This window comes from Dendrobates tinctorius, unplaced genomic scaffold (assembly GCF_039654945.1).
Source record: "Dendrobates tinctorius isolate UK_male_01 unplaced genomic scaffold, ASM3965494v1 ptg000194l, whole genome shotgun sequence".
NCBI lineage: Eukaryota > Metazoa > Chordata > Amphibia > Anura > Dendrobatidae > Dendrobates > Dendrobates tinctorius.
Genome location: NW_027361861.1, coordinates 927,787 through 947,952, shown reverse-complemented (window position 1 = coordinate 947,952; position 20,166 = coordinate 927,787). Strand labels below are relative to the sequence as shown.

At 46.1% G+C, this 20,166-nt stretch overlaps 1 protein-coding gene across 6 annotated transcripts in view; it reads right to left on the bottom strand.

Moving 5' to 3' along the window:
• Window positions 1–20,166, bottom strand: part of NUMB (NUMB endocytic adaptor protein) — a 127,678-nt gene that overhangs the window by 60,622 nt on the left and 46,890 nt on the right. For 5 of the 6 annotated variants that reach the window (XM_073552678.1, XM_073552676.1, XM_073552674.1 and 2 more), the window contains exon 2: window positions 4,197–4,240. The exons of the other annotated variant lie outside the window; for it this stretch is intronic. The gene's annotated coding sequence lies outside the window, so the exon portion shown is untranslated. The remainder of the gene's footprint in view (window positions 1–4,196; window positions 4,241–20,166) is intronic. 6 annotated transcript variants of the gene reach the window in all.

Below are 20,166 nucleotides of genomic sequence, written 5' to 3'. Positions count from 1 at the left end.
CAAAAAAACGTCGGGAATAAAATAAAAGTAAAATCTGAACATTTGGCCCGAAGACCAGAGCTTTTTATAGTGTGTCCCCACACCTATAATACTTGCCAGAACATTTCATAGTTGGCACATCACCAGCACTGTACTGCAGGGTTTTGTAGGTTTTCTTTCTGTTCCGCCCTCCCAAAGGTGATAAATAAATCCCGAATTATTACAGTGCACAAACCAGAACACATTAACCTGTTAATTTAATTTCAGTGCCTACTGGATTCACTTGATGTGAAGTCAGGAGTAACGTAGGAAAAGCAAATAAAAGCAATAAAATCTTTATTATGGAGGAGAAGAAGCAGCACATGATTAATATTTCTGCCAGAGGAGAAATGTGCTCACGGGGAGGGACATCTTGGAAGCAGTTATAAGATAATATTAATACGAGCATTGTGCTCTGCGAGCCTGAAGACAATGGAGTCCTGTAAAGCACTCAGCCAAAATCAAGAATAATATTTAGCTTAACAAAATGTTGATGACGCGCGTACAGCTCTATACAGCAACCGAAGAGAACGGCTCTAGGAAATGGCAGTGACCAGGTACTAGCAGTGGCTTTGCAGAGCCTACCTAATTACCGTATCAGGTACAATACCTTTTTATGGCCGTTCAAGTTCCAGTGCAAATGAAACCCCTGCACCTATTAGACAACCAAAAAGTGTCCAAGGAGTGCAATTAAGGAGTGTAATTAGAAGGGTTAAAAGCCATTTCCTTGACAATGTTTTATGTCCATACACCCTCAACCGCAACTGGACGTGGGAATTGGTAGGAAGCTGACAACACCCATTTGCCAATTTATTATTAGACATTTTCAGTAGGGACAACAGAGAATACATTCTAGGAAAATATGTCTTAGAATTGTTTTTCTTTTCTGTGAATACAAGTATAATTTACCTCCTTCTCAATTGGTACATAGTATGCAGCACCTGCCGTCAGCAGTAACAGGAGCCACCTCCAATCTCTGCTGTTTAGATGCCGTTTTCAATCTGACAGCAGCAGCTAAATGTTTGTTAAGTATTGTGTTCCATAGGTAGCCGGGGGGGGGGGGGGGGGGGGGGGGGGAAGACTACTGACGGCCCTCTGTCACCTTTGTACGCCAATAAGCCAAGCCTCCGACTGACCCTCACATACCGAAGTATTGCAGTACATGGCACAAACAAAGTCATCTAAGTCTCAAGGTCCTCAGGGACTCAAAATTATAAATTACACCGTATATTTAACACAATTATAACAGTGGTAACAAAACATAAATTATTAAAAGCTATAAACGTTTGTCATTACCACATCCGTAAACATCTAATCTTTGAAAATATTACATTAACCTCAACAGTAATAGTGTAAATTAGAAAAAAAATGAAAACAAGTGAATTGGCGTTTTTCGGTCATCTGGCATCCAAAAAGTACAGAAGATGAAAAGTGATCCAAAACTTGTACGTACAAGTCGCCTGCAGGACACAAATCCTTACATAGCGCCATAGAACAAAAAAGTTGCACGTCTCAAAACTTATGGCCAGAGAAATTTTTTTCTTTCAGTCCTTGTGAAAGATTATTGGACACAAAAAAATAAAATAAAAAAACCCTACACACTACGCAACAACAACACTATAGAAATAGGAACAAACTGGACCATTAATAAGTGCACAATCCCGAGTGCCGATCAGTAAATATAGCAAAGTGAAAAGCCAGCTTTTCCTCCAGCGAGTGATGACACCATGCTCAATAACAGCTTACAGAGGCGAAATTCCTCCGCTATCAGCAGAGCTCATCTGACACAGACACACCCGCTAAAGTGGAGTACAGGAGCCCAGCACTGGTAGGAAACCTAATGCATTATTTAGCTGGAAACATTACACAATGTTACCTCTTCTAGGCCAAATACAATAAGGTAAAAAAAAAACCCACACGTAATGAGAACAGCTTTTTGGAGATCTCTCAAGCTGCGGTATGGGGAGCCAGCAGAGTTATATAGCTCGGGCTGGCTAAATAACACTTAAACTTTACCACATTGATTTTCCTTTTACCCTGTACCAGTGGAACTACAGAAGTGCTGACAGGTGAATGCTGCTAAAACAATATTTTGTGACTCAGCTTATCAGCTCAGATAAATCCCAATGAGGAAGAGATAATGGAAATACCCTAATTAGGGGTGAATGTCAAAGCAATCCTTAGTGAAATTAAGGTAATTTAGATAAGTGGAGGGGCAGTGGAAATTTCGTCCCCCTACCCCTCCACAATTTTTGCTATCTAAATCATGCAAGATAATTAAAAAATAAATTCAGTGGTATGGTCCTGAAATGCCATAGTATACTGTATATTTTCCCCCAAGAACTATTGCGGTGACGAGTGAACATGTCCATCGTAACATCTTACCCATCCAACCATCGTAGAGATCACCATCTAATGTACATGGAAGGCCTCCTGACAGATTTTCAGCTCACCGGGAGATAAGCCATGGACAGAGGTGTCTGGTAGTGGCTTTCCCAAATGGTCACATGCACATGAGTGGTGGAGTCAGGACAGGTAAATGCCGGCTGAACGTGTGTTGGGAAGACAATGGTCTTAGGTGTATGGCGTGCATCAAAGACTCAACAGATTGCCATATATATGTAGGTTTCTAAGATTCTCTACCCATTGAGAAAATCTGTGAGCGAGTCTCTCAGGCACTCAAATTTGCATGTACAGATGGTCAGAATTTTCTGATTTTAGGTGATTCCTATTTTTTATTAAAAAAAACTAAATCCATGTAAAGTGCATAACATGTAAAAAAAGTTCTTGGTTGCCTGGATTGCTTCTCGTCCTAATAATCTGAGAGCAAGATGTAGGGGCAAAGAACCTGATTTCAGTGATGTGTTGCTAACTTGGCTGCTTGTTGTCTCAATAAAATCAGTAGGAGATTAGCACTACAGGACTATAGGGGGTTTTACACATAGCGATATTGCTAACAATATCGCTAAAGCATCACCGATTTGGTGACGCAGCAGCGATATCGCTGTGTGTGATACTTACCTCCGACCGGCACCCCCGCTATCTATCGCTGATTGCGCAGCTCCATTTCTCGTCGGGCGCTTCCTGCTGGCGCCGACGAGCGACGCATGGACGCGGACGGGAGGATGTCAAGATCGCCGCGTCTGAAAGGTAAGTAACGACCGCTGTACTGCTGCTACGTCGCTGGTGAGATCTGCCTGTGTAGCAGCTCACTAGCGACCACTTAGCTATGCACCAGCGATCCTGACCGGATCGTATCGTGGTCGGGATCGCTGGTGCATCGCTAAATGTAAAGGGGCCTTAAGTTTCTTTTGTCATGTAATCCTCCTGCTCTGTGTAACTGATTGCCAGCTTTATGCCTACACAGCCAATCATGGGTGTGGGAGGGATTATACAGAGCTCGTCATTTTGAGAACTGGTTGATCTGAAGTAGAGAAAACCGTGATTTTATCAAAACTGCAGCAATCTGCTTCATAGTGACATCGCTGGAATCATGGTCTGTGCCCCTACATCAGATTACAAAAGCAGAAACCTGGCAACATTCTCTTTAGGCCATGTTCACACAAACATTTTTGCTGCGTTTTTTTCTGTAGGCAAAACCCACTCTCTTGGCAGTAAAGAAGCTGCTTACAAAAAGAAGGTTTTGCTGAGTTTTTGCTGTCTCTTGTAAATGCTTATAAAGTTCAGGCCAAAAAAATAAAATAAAAAAAATCATGATACAACGTTAAGGTTTTTGCACCAAAAACACAACAAAACTAGATACCTGCATTTTGCACTTACTCATTACTTTCTATGGGTGCAAAAATGCTGAAAGTAGGGACATGCTGCAGTTTGCAAAAATGCAGCAGTTTTACAAGTCAGTCAGCAAAAAAATAAAGAAAAATGTGTGAGCATGAGATTTCTGAAATCGCATAGCTTTTGATGGTACTCTAAAGCGCAACTGAAAATTTGCATTAAAAAATGCAGCAAAAATGCAATGTGGGAACACAGCCTCAAACTAGAAAGCAACCAAACTCATTAAAAAAAAAAATGATGTGGACCAAGTGCACCCATCTGCTCCCACTCAGCACTGCTATCTATTACTATCTTGCAAGAACAAGAACTAAAGTGTAATACACGATCATGTGCAGAATTTCAGCGGATGTAAATATATTGCATAGAAAGATTTACTCATCTACCTCTGTGGATCGCCTCGTTACCGGTATCACAGCGTTTCTTATCCCTGTAAGGAAGAAAATGGAAAACATGTCAACAATATATAAAAAGGGAGTTAATACATATACATCCATCCATCCATCAGGGCAGAGTAGTGCGCCTGCGCCGGAGCCACGACAGGAAGGAAAGAAGAGGACGGCATCGTATGAAGATGGGAGGTGCTGGACTGCGACACCCATCGGACCAAGACCGGACCGCCCCCGGTGAGTATAATCTAACGTGTTTTTATTTTCTTTCAGGATACATGCGGGGCTTATCTACAGCATTACAGAATGCTGTACATAAGCCCCTGATGTCAATGCCGGCAGCTCATAGTCCAAAAAAAGGGGTGACAGATTCCCTTTAAATTTTACACGTTGTTACTTTGTCGCATTCATATAATGCATTACTGCTGGGGAGAATAAACACAAGACGTAATAAGCAGTAAACATAAGACTGTGGTGTTCACTGCAAAATAGAATGCTGTAGATAAGCCCCTGCTGTCGGTGCCAGCAGCTCATTTTCAAAAAAAGGGGTGACAGATTCCCTTTAAGGAGCTGTTCACCACTGTTCTACCACTGGGATGTATTTAATAAGACTGGAGCAGGACAGTGGCTACTTACTGATCAGCTGCAGCATTCACATGACACCAGTGACATTTATGCAGCATTCTGGGACCATTAATAAGGTGTTTTCCAGTGGTGGTGAACCCATTTAACCATGCACTTGTATTGCAGATGGTAATTCTTATTAAGTTAACCAGTTATTGACTACCAATATTATGCTCGGAATACAAGAAAAACTTATAGTAACAAGAAGAATTCAATCAAAGAAAGCAAAATAAAGGACGACATGCCATTTATGCATAAACTCAATGCATGGGCTGACACGGACCAAACGTCCTCTTCATGGCAACAGTAATCATCAACAGTTAATAGCAATAGTTTCCATAGATGGTTCTTCATAGGGCACCAAGGTGCTTTGAGGACATACATATGTACAGAGTACAGACTCATCATGGGAAGAACTTGGGCATATGACAGCTTGGATAGAAAGCAGAAGTCACTGACAGTAAATCAACAATAGAGCCAATGAGCTGAAAATATGTCCTTAAAAAAATATATAACATGAACCATGCCAAGCGATGGTACAAATAATCAATCACCAATGCCTTGTAAATACCATGACCACTTCAGTTCTTACATGTTCAAACAAACCAATGCTGCAAAAAAAAACCAAAACAACTCATTTACTCATTTCAAAAAGTCATGATTCAGCAAACAAACCACAAACCGATGCAGTGCGAGAAGCTCGTCAGTTCCTGTGTTAAAGCTCAGACATTTCACAAGTTGTGAACAAAGTGCAAGATAAATCTCCAGACAACCGGTGTCTTACAAGTCTGTTACTGTATCCTTCCGATGTGAGACAGAGATCGAGGTTTTCACCCCAGGAACATTTCAATCAGCACTTACGGTAATTACCTAAACAGTCTAAATAATTATAAGAAAGTCACACCCAAATGGGAAAAAATTAAAAAGAAAATGAAAACAAAGAAAATACTACAGTATGTCTAATTGATGTACAAACCTACATGCAAAATTTTGCAGCAAATATTAAAAGTGAGAATCTTCAAAACGTTCCTTTAGGTTTTAGCAAAAATCTATCCCCAGTGGTACTTCAAACTTTGTGAACCCTTCCAGGGGCCCCAGGAAGAAGCAACAACTGCGAAACGGCGCTGTCGGGCGGTGGGGACAAGTTTACCAGCTTTCAGCTTCATTATACCGGCCCTGTATTCCACTAACCAGCAATAGGTGAAAACCTGAACTCTATTTCTTTAATGAAATGTTCCATATAATGTTTTTTGCTGTGCCACAAACTCCAAGATAAATTCCTGGAGAAAGAATGATAAAAACCAATAGGAGACAGAGGCTTTGTATATTGACTTACAATAATTTCCCTGGTGTTTTTTTTTTTTTTCTTTGTAGCTGCCCTTTAGTTCCCCCTTATAAGAAATAGGCCATATCCTTCTATAGTGCTGCTGCACTTTATTTAGCAATTTCTTGCATTTATTGGTGATTTTCTGGCCAGAAAGGAATTTCTCTATTGATGAGGGTCTATGGGCATTATGGACTATAGATGTAATATCATGTTCTTAAACTGCTACCATACTCTGCACCTCATGGGGAACTAAAATATTTATTTTTGCTGGTCATCCTTATCCCCCTTTTTGTTGGAGACCCCTCATGTCTTTTTTGTGCAATTCCCTACTGTTTTAAATTGTTTATTAATAAAATTTGACCTTTAATAATTCACTATTGTCTTCACTTCATCAATTTTCATGAAATACCTCATGATGACTTTTGTTTGGATGCTTTTCATTTATGCCACACAGATCTATTTTGGTTGAATCCATCCACAACACAATCCTCTAATAGCCTTCATATGGGCCAAGGGGTCTTTTGGGACCCCCTAATCCTAGCTCCATGGCCTGGATGCATCTACTGATAGGGAGGATCTCTATGGAGGACACTACTGTCCTATATTACACAGATAGGTCATTGATTTCAGTTGGCACTGCAAGGCTTCATTTTCCTTTGCTGCACAATGCAAATCCACTTGCTTGGATCATACGGATTTAAAACAGAAATGCAAAAAAAAAAAAAACCCCTTCAAGGGCTCTCACACACATAATCCCACACCAACACTGCAGCACAGGAGAGGATTTACTGTTCTTTGAGGTTAAAGAACAGACAGTGTGGCAGGAAATATTGTGTGGTTTAAAGCAAGAAGGGATCCAACAAACGCTAGACAATTCAGTACTGCAGCATTTGGGCCAAAAAGGCACACTGCTTACAGGAAAAAGATGAAAGGTTTTGGAAAACCTTTCAGTCCTGCACTTTCAAATTATTAAACTAAAAAAAATAAAGTTACAGAAAGAAGGGAAGATCCAAACGCAATAGTAAAGGAAGATACCGTACTCTATTTCCGTACAACTGGAAGTCAGTAAGAAGACACCCAAGTCCCGCTACATTCCTTCGACATTATGTAATCAGTTCCAGTGTCACTTTACATGGTCCCCGCAAAGGATTTGTGTTTTGTGATAACATTGTGAAAGAATATAAAGCTATGAAGCTACAATGTTTGTCCAAAAAAAAAAAAAAAAAAACAAAGGGAAGGAAAATACAAAAACAACCTGTGATAGAGAAGCCAATTTTCACCAAGTTAACACAAATTGTACAATTCTCGGGCCAGTTATAACCTCGGACAAGGCTTCTTTCTTGTACGCAAAACACTAGACTATCAAATTCTGGGTTTTACTTTCCTCAAAATAATTAAGTCCTTCATAACTGGAGCTTTTTTTCGGTTTTGCGTTTTCATTTTTCGCTCCCCTTCTTTTCCAGAGCCACAACTTTTTTTTTTTAATTTTTCCATCAATATGGCCGTGTGAAGGCTTACTTTTTGCAGGACAAGTTGTACTTTTGAACGATACCATTGGTTTTACCATGTCGTGTAACAGAAAACGGGAAAAAAAAAATCCAATTGCGGTGAAATTGCAAAAAAGTGCAATCCCACACTTGTTTTTTGCTTTGTTTCTTTGCTAGGTTCACTAAATGCTAAAACTGACCTGCCGTTATGATTCTCCAGGTCATTATGAGTTCATAGACACCAAACATGTCTAGGTTCTCTTATCTAAGTGGTGAAATTTTTTTCCAAAGTTTGCTAAAAAAATAAATTGCACCATTTTCCGATACCTGTAGCGTCTCCATTTTTCGTGATCTTGGGTCAGGTGAGGGCATATTTTTTGTGTGCCGAGCTGATGCTGTTAATGATACCATTTTAGATTTTCTTATATTACTTTTATTCGATTTTTTTTTTTTTTACTTTTGGCATGCTTCAATAGCCTCCATGGGAGACTAGAAGATGCCATAACCTGATCGGCTCTGCTACGTAGAGGCGATGCTCAGATCACCACTATGTAGCAGAATTCCTGCATTGCTATGAGCGCCAACCACAGGGTGGCACGCACAGCAATCCGACACCAACAACCATAGAGGTCTCAAGGAGACCTCTGGTTGTTATGCTGACACACCGGTGACCCGCAATCAAGTGACGCGAATCACCGGTGAGCGCATTTCCGGCAGGATGTCCAGAAGCGCTTGTTAAATGCCGCTGTCATTTAACTAGTTAATAGAGCTACGAGATTCCGCCCGTGGCTATTGCAGGCATATGTCAGCTGTTCAAAACAGCCGACATGTCCCGACTTTGAGGTGGGCTCAATATGGAAAATACTGGCCAGCAGGTGCCTAGGGCCCCCAGTGCTCCAAGGGCCTCCACTGCTCGACAGGCCCCCAAGCCAGTGGCTATGGTGCCCCTGAGTCAAGGGGGCCCGCCCTGTGCCAGCTAGCAGCAGCGGGAGATGGAATCCTGTCCCCGCTGCTAAAGCGAAATGAATATTCACGCTTCTCCACGCCCCTATGGGCTTGGAGAGGAGTGAATACCATTCCTCTTTAATAGCGGGCAGACCATCCCCGCCACCGCACCACACACAGCACCACATCACACTCACACACACACGCAGCAGACAGAGCACAACTTGCCTCCCCGCAGCACATCCCGGCGTCCTGCTTTCTGGGTGCTTCCTGTCTGAGACAGCCCAGTTGGATGACGTCATCCAGCGTGCTGTCTGAGAAAGCTGACAGAAAGAGGCTTCCAGGATGTGCTGCTGCTGCGGGGAGGTGAGCTGTGCTATGTGTCTGCTGTGTGTGTATGTGGTGCAGTGTGTGTGAGTGTGAGAGAGTGATGCGGTGGTGTGTGTGTGAGATGCGGTGCTGTGTGAGTGAGTGATGCGGACTGGTGCTGTGTGTGAGAGGGCTGGTGGGGGAGGCAATGATGGAGGTGATTGGCAATGATGGCAGTGGGGGAGGCAATGATGGAGGTGATGGACAATGATATTGGTGTGGGGAGGCAATAATGTAGGTGATTGGCAATGCTGGTGTGGGAGGCAATGATGGAGGTGATGGACAATGATTGGTGGGGGAGGCAATGATGGAGGCAATGATGGAGGTGATGGGCAATGATATTGGTGGGGGAGGCAATAATCGAGGTGATGTGCAATGATGGTGGTGGAGGGAGGCAAAAATGGAAGTGATGGAAGGCAATGATGTTGTGAGAGGCAGTGATGTTGTGAGAGGCAGTGATGGAGGTGATGGGCAATGATGGTGGGGGAGGCAATGATGGAGGTGATGGGCAATGATATTGGTGGGGGAGGGAATGATGGAAGTGATGGGCAATGATGGCAGTGGGGGAGACAATGATGGAGGTGATGGGCAATGATATTGGTGGGGGGGCAATGATATTGGTGGGGGAGGCAATAATGGAGGTGATGTGCAATGATGGTGGTGGGGGAGGCAATAATGGAGGTGCATGGCAATGATTGAGGTGGGGGAGGCAATGATGGCAGTGGGGGAGGCAATGTTGGAGGTGATGGGCAATGATATTGGTGCGGGGAGGCAATAATGGAGGTGATTGGCAATGCTGGTGGGGGAGGCAATGATGGCAGTGGGGGAGGCAGTGATGGAGTTGATGGGCAATGATGGCGGTGGGGAGGCAGTGATGGAGGTGATGGGCAATGATAACGGTGGGGGGAGGCAATGATGGAGGCAATGATGGAGGTGATGGGCAATGATGGTGGGGGAGGCAATGATGGAGGTGATGGGCAATGATGGCAGTGGGGGAGACAATGATGGAGGTAATGGGCAATGATATTGGTGGGGGAGACAATGATGGAGGTAATGGGCAATGATATTGGTGGGGGAGGCAATAATGGAGGTGACGTGCAATGATGGTGGTGGGGGAGGCAATAATGTAGGTGCATGGCAATGATTGAGGTGGGGGAGGCAATGATGGCAGTGGGGGAGGCAATGTTGGAGGTGATGGGCAATGATATTGGTGCGGGGAGGCAATAATGGAGGTGATTGGCAATGCTGGTGGGGGAGGCAATGATGGCAGTGGGGGAGGCAGTGATGGAGTTGATGGGCAATGATGGCGGTGGGGGAGGCAGTGATGGAGGTGATGGGCAATGATGACGGTGGGGGGAGGCAATGATGGAGGCAATGATGGGGGTGATGGGCAATGATGGTGGGGGAGGCAATGATGGAGGTGATGGGCAATGATTGGTGGGGACAGGCAATGATGGTGGTGATTAAATGGGGGCTGCATTATATTCTGTGGTGGGGCTGCATTATTCTCTCAGGGGACTACACTATATCCTGGGGGCTACATATTACTGTATGATGGGACTACAGTATATTCTGTGGTGGGGCTGCATTATTCTCTCAGGGGACTACATTGTATTCTAGGGGGCTACGTCATACTATATGAGGGGGGCAGCATTATGCCCTATTAGGGGGCTACAGTATACTCTATGGGGGGGCTGCATTATATTCTGTGGTGGGGCTGCACTATACTATATGAGAGGGCCTGCATTATACCCTATGAGAGTGCTACATTATATTCTATGGTGGGGACTGCGTTTTACCTTATGTGGGGTGCTGCATTATACCCTATAAGGGGGGCTGCATTATATTTTATGAGGGAGGCTACATTATATTCTACGAGGTGGCTACCCCTCTATGATTCTACGCCAACCCCTGCTACATAATTAAGACGTGTGCTACCTTATATTATACCCTGATATTAGCGTGTTTTACTGCACAATTGGTGGTCTTGTATTTATTTCTATGTAGTTACATAGTGGACCTCAAGAATGATTTTCTCTGGTGGGCCCAAGGTGCTCCAGTCCGACGCTGGCTAAAACCAATGATGTTGTTCAAAAGTACTACTCGTCACGCAAAAAAATAAGCCCTCAGATGGCCATATTGACAGAAAAATAAAAAAAAGTTATGGCTCTGGGAAGAAGGGGAGCGAAAAAGTCTTAGTTACTCACCGGTTAACGGTATTTTTTGGAGTCCATGACAGCACCACCCGAGAGAGGGGATCCGCCCTTCAGGAACAGGAAACCTACAGATACAAAAGGGCGGCACCTCTCCCACGCATCAGTTGGATTACAGAGCACAAGAGGACCTCCAAGGTTAATGGCATGATTTATGCACAATACTATCACTACTTACGGTAATTATTTATCACCAGTGGGTATATACAAGAGGAAGACGCGCACACCCAAATTAAACTAAAGGGAGGGAATATACAGATGCTGTCAAGGACTCCGAAAAATACCGTTAACCGGTGAGTAACTAAGACTTTATTCGGTCGTCCATGACAGCACCACCTGAGAGAATTACAGAGAGTAATAACTACTTTAGGGAAGGACTACAGCCTGCAGCACCCCTATACCAAAAGAGAGGTCTGTGGAAGCACCCACGTCTAGCCTATAATGACTATAAAAGGTGCTCGGAGAGGACCAAGTAGCCGCCTTACATATCTGGTCAATGGAGACTTCTGATCTCTCGGCCCACGAGGTCGCCATGGCTCTGGTGTAATGCGCCCTCAGCTTCCCAGGTGCCGATCTGCCTTTTGAGGTGTATGCTATTGAAAATCGCCTCTCTAATCCACCTGGCTAGGGTATTTTTTGACGCTCTAAGCCCTTTCCTAGGGCCTTGATGGGAGACAAACAGGGCATTATCTTTCTTCCAAGGATCGGTAACTGCGAGATATTCTATGAGACATCTCTTAACATCCAGGGTATGTAGTTTCTCCTCCTTCTCGTTAGCTGGATTAGGGAGGAAGGATGGAAGGACTATTTATTTCCTGTGTCCTGTGAAAGCTAGAAACTACCTTAGGTAAATACGCTGGATCAGGTCTGAGTATTACCCTATCGTCCTTAAACTATATATAAGGAGGACACCTAGATAATGCCTGGATGTCGCTTACTCTACGAGCTGAGGTTAGAGCTACCAGGAAGGCTACTTTGAGGGACAGGTTTCTTATGGAAGCTGATGATAGGTTCAAATGGAGCTTCTGTCATAGCCGTGAGGACTAGGTTCAAGTCCCACGGCTTGAATCTATCCTTCTCTATTGGCCTGGATCTACCTGCTGCCTTAATGAATCTACTGACAGTAATTACCCGCGATGTTGGAGCTAAAGAGGCCCCCCCAAGGCTGATACTTGTACTTTAAGGGTACTAGTGGAAAGCCCCATGTCCAGACCTTTCTGAAGAAACTCTAAGATTTGATTTATAGGCGCTGAACCCCCAGCGACTATTCCAGAGTTCTGAAGGAATTTCTTCCAAATTCTGACAAATTTTGGTAGTAATGATTTTTCTACTTTTAAGTAGGGTGTTAATCAGGTCTGGGGAGAAGCCTTTATCTTTTAGAAGTGTCCGATCAAACTCCACGCCGTCAGATGTAGGCCAGCCACCTGAGGATGAAAGACTGGGCCCTGGGATAGGAGATCCGGGATGTCCGGAAGAACCCAAGGATCGGACACCGACATGGTCCTGAGGCATGAGAACCATGCCCTCCTGGGCCAAAATGGAGCGATAACTATAACCCTTGTTCTGTCTCTCCTGATTTTTCTCATCACCAGGGGTAGTAGCGATAGGGGAGGAAAGGCGTAGGCTAGCCTGAAGTCCCACTTTATCAGAAAGGCATCTATCCCCAGGGGGTTCTCTCTGGGATTTAGGGAGCAGAATTGTCTTAATTTTCTGTTTTCCATGGTGGCGAAGAGATCTACCTCTGGTTGTCCCCACTTTTGTACAATCAGGTCGAAGATAGAGTTTTTTAGGGACCATTCTCCTTGCTATAGCAGATTGCAGCTTAAGAAATCTGCCGTGATGTTTTCTTTCCCTTTTATATGTAGAGCTGTTAAAGATAGAAAATGTTGCTCCGCTAGCCGGAACAACCGTTCTGCCACATTCATCAGGGGTTTGGAAAGAGTCCTGCCTTGGTGGTTGATATAAGCCACGGTGACCTGATTGTCAGAGAACACTCGCACATGATGGCCCTGTAGATACACAAGTAGCTTCTTAGCTGCCTGCTCTACTGCTGTCAACTCTTTTAGGTTAGATGACATTTCTATCTGTTGATGCTCCCATAGGCCCTGGACCAGAATCTCACCCACATGAGCCCCCCAACTGGAAGGGCTAGCATCCGTGGTGACTATGCGGGATGTCATACTCCCAGGGAACCCCTCTGGAAAAATTATCCTTGTCTAGCCACCACTCTAGGGACTCCCTTGTGTTTCGGGACAAGGTTAGCTGGCCCTCTAAGTAACCCCCAAGGATTCTTTGATGCACCAAAACCTCGCCCTGTAGTGTTCTTGCATGAAGCTGAGCCCACTGGACCGCCGGGATACAGGACGAAAGAGAACCCAGAAGGGACATGGCTTTCCTGAGGGACATGGTAGGGTTATTGGAAGCGTTCAGGACCTGATATTGTAGGCGAACAAGCTTCTCCGGAGGCTGACGGCATTCCTGTTTCTCAGAATCCAGGAACAGGCCCAAGAATTGTTGGACTCTCATCGGCTGTGACCGAGATTTTTTTATGTTAAGCAGCCAACCTAACCGCTCTAGGGCAGACATTGCCCTTTGTAGCTGTTCCAAACAATGTTCCGCCGTTTTCCCTACAATCAGGAAGTCATCTAAGTAGGGGACTACTAGAAAGTCTGATTCACGCAAATGGGCCATAACTTCCGCTACCACTTTAGTAAACTCCCGGGGAGCGACTGCCACCCCAAAGGGGAGGGCCGCATATTGGAAATGTTGAACTGACCCATCTAACTGAGCCGCCACTCTGAGGAAACGCTGATGAGCTGCATGAATGGGTATATGGTAGTAGGCATCTTTTAAATCAAACACCACCATAAAGCAATTTTGAAACAGCAATTTTATTGTTGAATTGTCTCCATTTTGAACGGGCGTATGACCAGGAATTCGTTGAGGGACTTAAGATTTATTATAGTCCTAAAGGAGCTGTCTTGCTTGCGGACCGGGAACAGAGGGGAATAGAAACCTTTTCCCCTTTCTCCCTCTGGAACCATAGTTAGGACCTTCTTGAGGCAAAGATCATGAACCTCGGCCTCCAGGGAAGCTTGTTCTGATGTGGAAGACCTGAGTGGGGTGACCTTAAAATCGATCTTGGGGAACCCGGGCGAATTCTAGTCGTAGACCCGCAGCTATCACCCCCAGTATCCAGTTACTACTAGAAATCATAGACCAGGCTGGGTAGAAGGCAGCTAGTCTCCCCCCTACCGGAGCAACTAGTCATTGGGGCGGCTTTTTAGTGTCACGTGCTGGACCTTCCTGGCGCCCCCCTCCTCCGAACATGAATCCTGTACCTTTCCTTCTTTTGTCATCCCATCTGCCCTGATGCCTGGACGGCTTTCTATGGAAATATCCTTTCCTGGTAAAGGGACATCTATAAGAAGGGTTCAACAGACTGGGGAACTTCTTTTTATCGTCCCCAGCTTTCTCTAAAAGTTAATCCAGGACGGGGCCAAACAGATATTCCCCCTCACACGGAATGGAGCAGAGTCGTGACTTGGCCTGGATATCTCCTGGCCAGCATTTTAACCAGAGAGCCCTTCGAGCTGCTTTAGATAAACCCGCGGTCTTAGCCGCCATCCTCGCAGAGTCTGCCGAAGCATCAGCCAAAAAAGCAGCAGCACTTTGGATGATCGGTACAGATTTTCGAATGGATGCTCTTGAGGCTCCGTCCTTCAGCTGGGAATCCAGTTGATCTAGCCAGACCATCATGGATCTGGCCGTACATGTGGCAGCTATCGCTGGTCTTAGAGCGCCTGCTGACATCTCCCATGTTCCCTTTAGAAAAGAATCCGCTTTTTTATCCAGCGGGGTCTTTTAAGGAGGCCATGTCGTCGAAAGGTATGGAGGATTTTTTGGAGGCTTTGGCTACTGCCGCGTCCAGCTTAGGGGCCTTATCCCATCTGTTTACCACTGGGAGGGTACCTCCGCTTGAAGGCAGGTGGCAAGGAGCCCTTTTTTTCAGGTCTTTTCCATTTCCTATCAGGCTCTGGACCTTGTCATTTAATGGAAAGGCCCTGCGCTTTCTGGGATCTAGACCCCCTCTGCCGAAAGTTCTGGCTTTGCGTCTGCTACCCCCATGGTGGACCTTATTGCTTTAACTAGCCTATCCATTTGGTCTAAGGGGAAGCAGAATCGGCTAGAGTCTTCCTCCGAAGAAGTCGAAGTGGAGGCCGGGGAATCTGAGGAGTCATCATTCCTAGGGGCGGCCGAGGACTCCGAACCTGAGAAACTAATTTCTCTCCTCCTAGAAGAATCCCCTTTAGATAGGGCCTTCATCTCTGTCCTGATTATCTCCCTCAGGCTTGTGGTGAAGTCCGGCGTTTCTTCTGCTACCTGTATGGACGGGGGAGAGTGTAAGGGCCTGTCAATCTACCCCTGGGCCATCGTCCCCTTTCAACCCCTACCGTTTGTCGCACGCATGGCTGACACAACTTTTTAGGGTGGCCATCTGGCAAGGGGCAACTACAGAGGGCACATTTCCTGTGCTTCTGTTTTCCCGTAGCTTTCCTCCCCTGCGAAAAAACATAAGGGAACACCGCATCAGGGTACATTCACGGAGATCTCTTACCCATGCAGATGAGGCAGGTACCGGATCACGGAGGGAGGCAGGAGGGTCCTTTAGTCTGAAGGAACTTCTGTGGCTCTGTCCGCTTGTTCGTCCCTATTTCTTCTGCTGGCCACTCGCATGAGGCTTCACCGTGGCCAGTTTCTGTGGGCGCTCCTGCACCTCGCCCTGCTGCTCTATGGGGGCTTCTGTCGTATCCATTGCTGGGCCTTCAGAAGCACCCCAGCAGAGTCACCTCCTGCCTTATAAGGCCTCCCGGTGTCTGGGTCAGCAGGGTTCTGGCCGCGGCACCTCCCACCCGGGACCCCCCAGCGACCTCCCCGCCCCGGGCGCCACCCCGGACAGTCGCGCACACAGGAAAGCCGGCTGGCACCCGTCTTCCGGTTTCGGCGTTCCCGGCCCCACCCCTTCCGCCGCTCGTCTGAGACTGCGGGAGCGCGCGGAGAGGAGCCGCAACGGCGCCCCCGGCTCAGACATGCCCGCAGCCCCCACGTGCGCCGCCCTGCGCCCGCCGACCGGGCGCAACCGCCGGCCCGGACGGAAAGGGAGACCGGACCCCGGGGGGAACGCACCAGGAGGGGCCTGGGGCATACATACCTCCTGGTGCCGGCACTCTGGATGTGGCTGTCCACCAGACCCTCTGCTCCACCTGCTCCAACCACTGCCGTGGCAACCTACCCGGCCCCACCGTGGCGCTTCCAGGGACCCCGAGCTTGACCGACGTAGGAGATCCCCCCGCTACCTGGGTCGGTCAGCCGGCCTGGGAATCCCTCGACGACTCCATGACGGACAATCTGAATGAAGTCCCGTCCTCTAGGAACAGGAAACCAACTGATGCGTGGGAGACGTGCCGCCCTTTTGTATCTGTAGGTTTCCTGTTCCTGAAGGGCAGATCCCCTCTCTCAGGTGGTGCTGTCATGGACAACCGAACAAAAAGGCAAAACTGACAAAAAGCGCCGGTCATTAAGGGGTTAAATACATTGCAGATTTTCCAGCAATCAGTATATAGGTAACCTAAAAATAACATTCCCCAAACGGTACGGAATACCTGCTCTATGGATACTGTTGCTTCACAACATGACACTATATAAAATGCATGAATGAAACTAACAGTTCTCTACAGTCGTGCCAGTATCGGTCATGGTGTGGCTTTACTACAGGGAAAAAGAAAAAGGGCTTTAAGGGGAAACCCCTGGGATCAACTAAAAACCACAAAAGGAATCCCTGCATTTCAGATTACATGAAACCAAAAAGCTAAGCACTTAGCAATTAGGATTTATAACTACGCACAGCAGCGGGCCTCCAGGTAATGCCCTGCCCAGGAGGCAGAACAACATTCTCCAGCTGCTCTGTCATAAAGAGCAGGGACTCCCACAGTGTGCAGGGTTCAGCCTGGTACAGCACCAAATAAAGAACAGTTTAAAGGGAGCAAAACTCCCACAGCCACAAATATTAGATAAAGGACATCACTGCAATGAAACCAATAGAAAGAACGCCAGCTTACAAGTTTTGGTGGAGTTCTAAAGCGAACCTGTCAGGACTTTTGGCTGATATAAGATACGGCCAGTGCCTTTCTGGGCTCATCTACAGCATTCTATAATGCTGTAGATAAGCCCCTGATCAGACCTGAAAGATAAGAAAAATAACTTGCAAATAAAGTCCTCATAAGGCCTCTTTCACACTTCAGTTTTTTGCAATCAGTTACAATCAGCCAGGTTTTGAAAAAAAACGGATCCTCAATTTTCTTTTGAGGATCCGTTTTTTTCCCCATTGACTTCCATTAATGGCGGATTGCCGTCCGTTGCATCCGTTTTTTTTGAGGATCCTCCAAAAGTTGCTGTCCGTCACCATCCTCAAAGATTTGAAAATGGAGCTTGCAACGTTTTTTTCTCTGACGGATCCTCCAGACACTCATTTAACCCGAAATTCGGACAAAAAAAATTCTCTCCCTCCTGAGATTCCTTTAAAATTCTTCATTTTGCGGATCCATCAAAAAAACAGATGGGTGGCATCCGTTGTCATCAGTTCTAAAACGGATCCAGCATCCGTCCTTTTGGCGGATTTTGACTGATGCAAAAAAACTGAAGTGTGAAAGAGGCCTTAGTGTGTTGCTCCTCATCAGTGTGGAGTAGGATTCTGGCTAGGTGGGAGCAATGCCTAGTAGACCAACATCACGAAACAATCACTGACCTCAGGGAGACCAGTCAAAGAAAACACTGCGGCAGCCGGCAAAGGCGCTCAATCACAGTGAAATCCTAAGTGCAATGCTCCCTGGGAAATACGGATATGCAAATAAAGTCCGTGGAGCCTCATTTAAGAGTCTCAAACACAGGACTAGCCAGATCTTCCTCCAGGGATGAGGGGCAACACCCCGAAACAGCTGTCTGTGGATGAATACCTGGCCTTGGTATTTCCCTTGTCATATCTGTAAACTCGTAAAGAGCTGGATATTGACTTAAAGGGCCACTTAATATGGTGGTAATGGTGGTTTCCGAAAGGAGCCACTCCTTGGCTGGGTCCTTCCCTGGAGGAAGATCTGGCTAGTCCAGTGTTTGAGACTCTTAAATGAGGCTCCACGGACTTTATTCGCATATTCGTCACACTCAACTTTTTACTATTGAGGCTGCCTATGCGGCATCAATAGTAAAAGATAGAATATTTAAAAAAAGAAAAAAAAATAGAGTTATACTAAACTTCCGGCGTCCCACGCAGCCTTCCCGGGCCTCAGCGATGCTCCCATTCCCAGTAATGCCTTGCGAGACCTTTGATGACGGCGCAGTCTCACAATGCTGTAACGGTCTCGCGAGGAATAGGGACCGCTACATTATCGCGAGACCGCAACGTCATCTAAGGTCTCGCAAGGCATTACTGGGAACGGAAGTATCGCTGAGGCCCGGGAAGGCTGCACAGGACGCCGGAAGGTGAATATAACCCGATTTTTTCTTCTTTTTTTTTTACAGGGATATGGTACCCAGGGCCTGGAGGACAGTCTCCTCTCCTCCACACCGTCGGTTCCATCCGCACATGAGACGCTCACTTTGTGCATGGTCGGCATTGCCACATGCGGGAAGTAAGCGAATCTCATGCATTCCTCTGGGTGCGGAATCGCGGTAATTCCGCAAAAAGAATGACCATTCTGCGTTTTTTTCCGCGATGCGATTCCGCTGCGGAAAAAAAATCGCAGCATTAGCACAGCATGTGCAGAATGCCGTAGGAATGCCTGGAGTGCGTTCTGTATGTGTTTAAGCATTTTCGTGGCAGAAATCGCAGCAAAAACGCTTAAAAATCGCAACATGTGCACACAGCCTAAATCTCCGAGCACGCCAAAATACTCGGCGATCACCCGACCAACGAGTATACGTGCTCATCACTACTGATCAGATGTCTCACTCCAGAGAAAACCACTTTTTTTTTCTTACATGCAAATGAGCTTTAAAGATATACACTCCCTGACAGAAGTTGTGTCGCTTATCCATATTATGTAAATAAAAGCTTATGACCTGACATTAAATTCAACCTTTGGTTGTATAAATTATTCTTTTAATAGCTGAAACCCTCCGAAATGTGGTTTAAGTTAAGAAAATAAAGTACCATCAATGCATAAATATTGATCATTTAACCCCTTCCTGACATCCGACGTACTATCCCGTCCACGGTACCCGGGCCCGTATGACCGTGGACGGGATAGTACGTCTACCGCGATCAGCGGCGCTCACGTGGTGAGCGCCGCTGATCGCGGCCGGGTGTCAGCTGATTATCACAGCTGACACTCGGCACTATGTGTCAGGGGCGGTCACGGACCGCCCCCGACACGTTAACCCCTTGCACACCGCGATCAAACATGATCGCGGTGTACCGGGAGTTAAAGGGAAGCATCGGGAGGGAGGGGGCTCCCTCCGTGCTTCCCTGAGCCCCCCACGGCAGCGCAATGTGCAGCGCTGCTGCCGGGGGCTCCTATCCTCCAGACCCCCGGATCCAAGATGGCGACGGGGGCCTTCGGGGACCTGAGGAAGCTGGCTTCCTCAGTGCCTGCAAAGCGCAGGCAAGAGGAAGTCTTCTTCAATGCCTGTGACAGATTGCTGATCTGTCACAGTGATCTGTGATGTGACAGATCAGCGATCTGTCACAGGACAGTGATGTCCCACCTGGGACTATGTAATAAAGTAAAAAAAAATATTAAAAAAAAAATGTAAAAATAAATTAAAAAAAAAAACAAAAAAAAACGCCAAATAAATTAGAAAAAAAAAAAAAAAATATTCCCTCAATAAATCCATTTTTTGGAAATAATAAAAAAAAAAAACAAATAATAAAAGTACACATATTAGGTATCGCCGCTTCCGTAATGACCCGCCCTATAAAACTGTCCCATTAGTTAACCCTTTTAGCG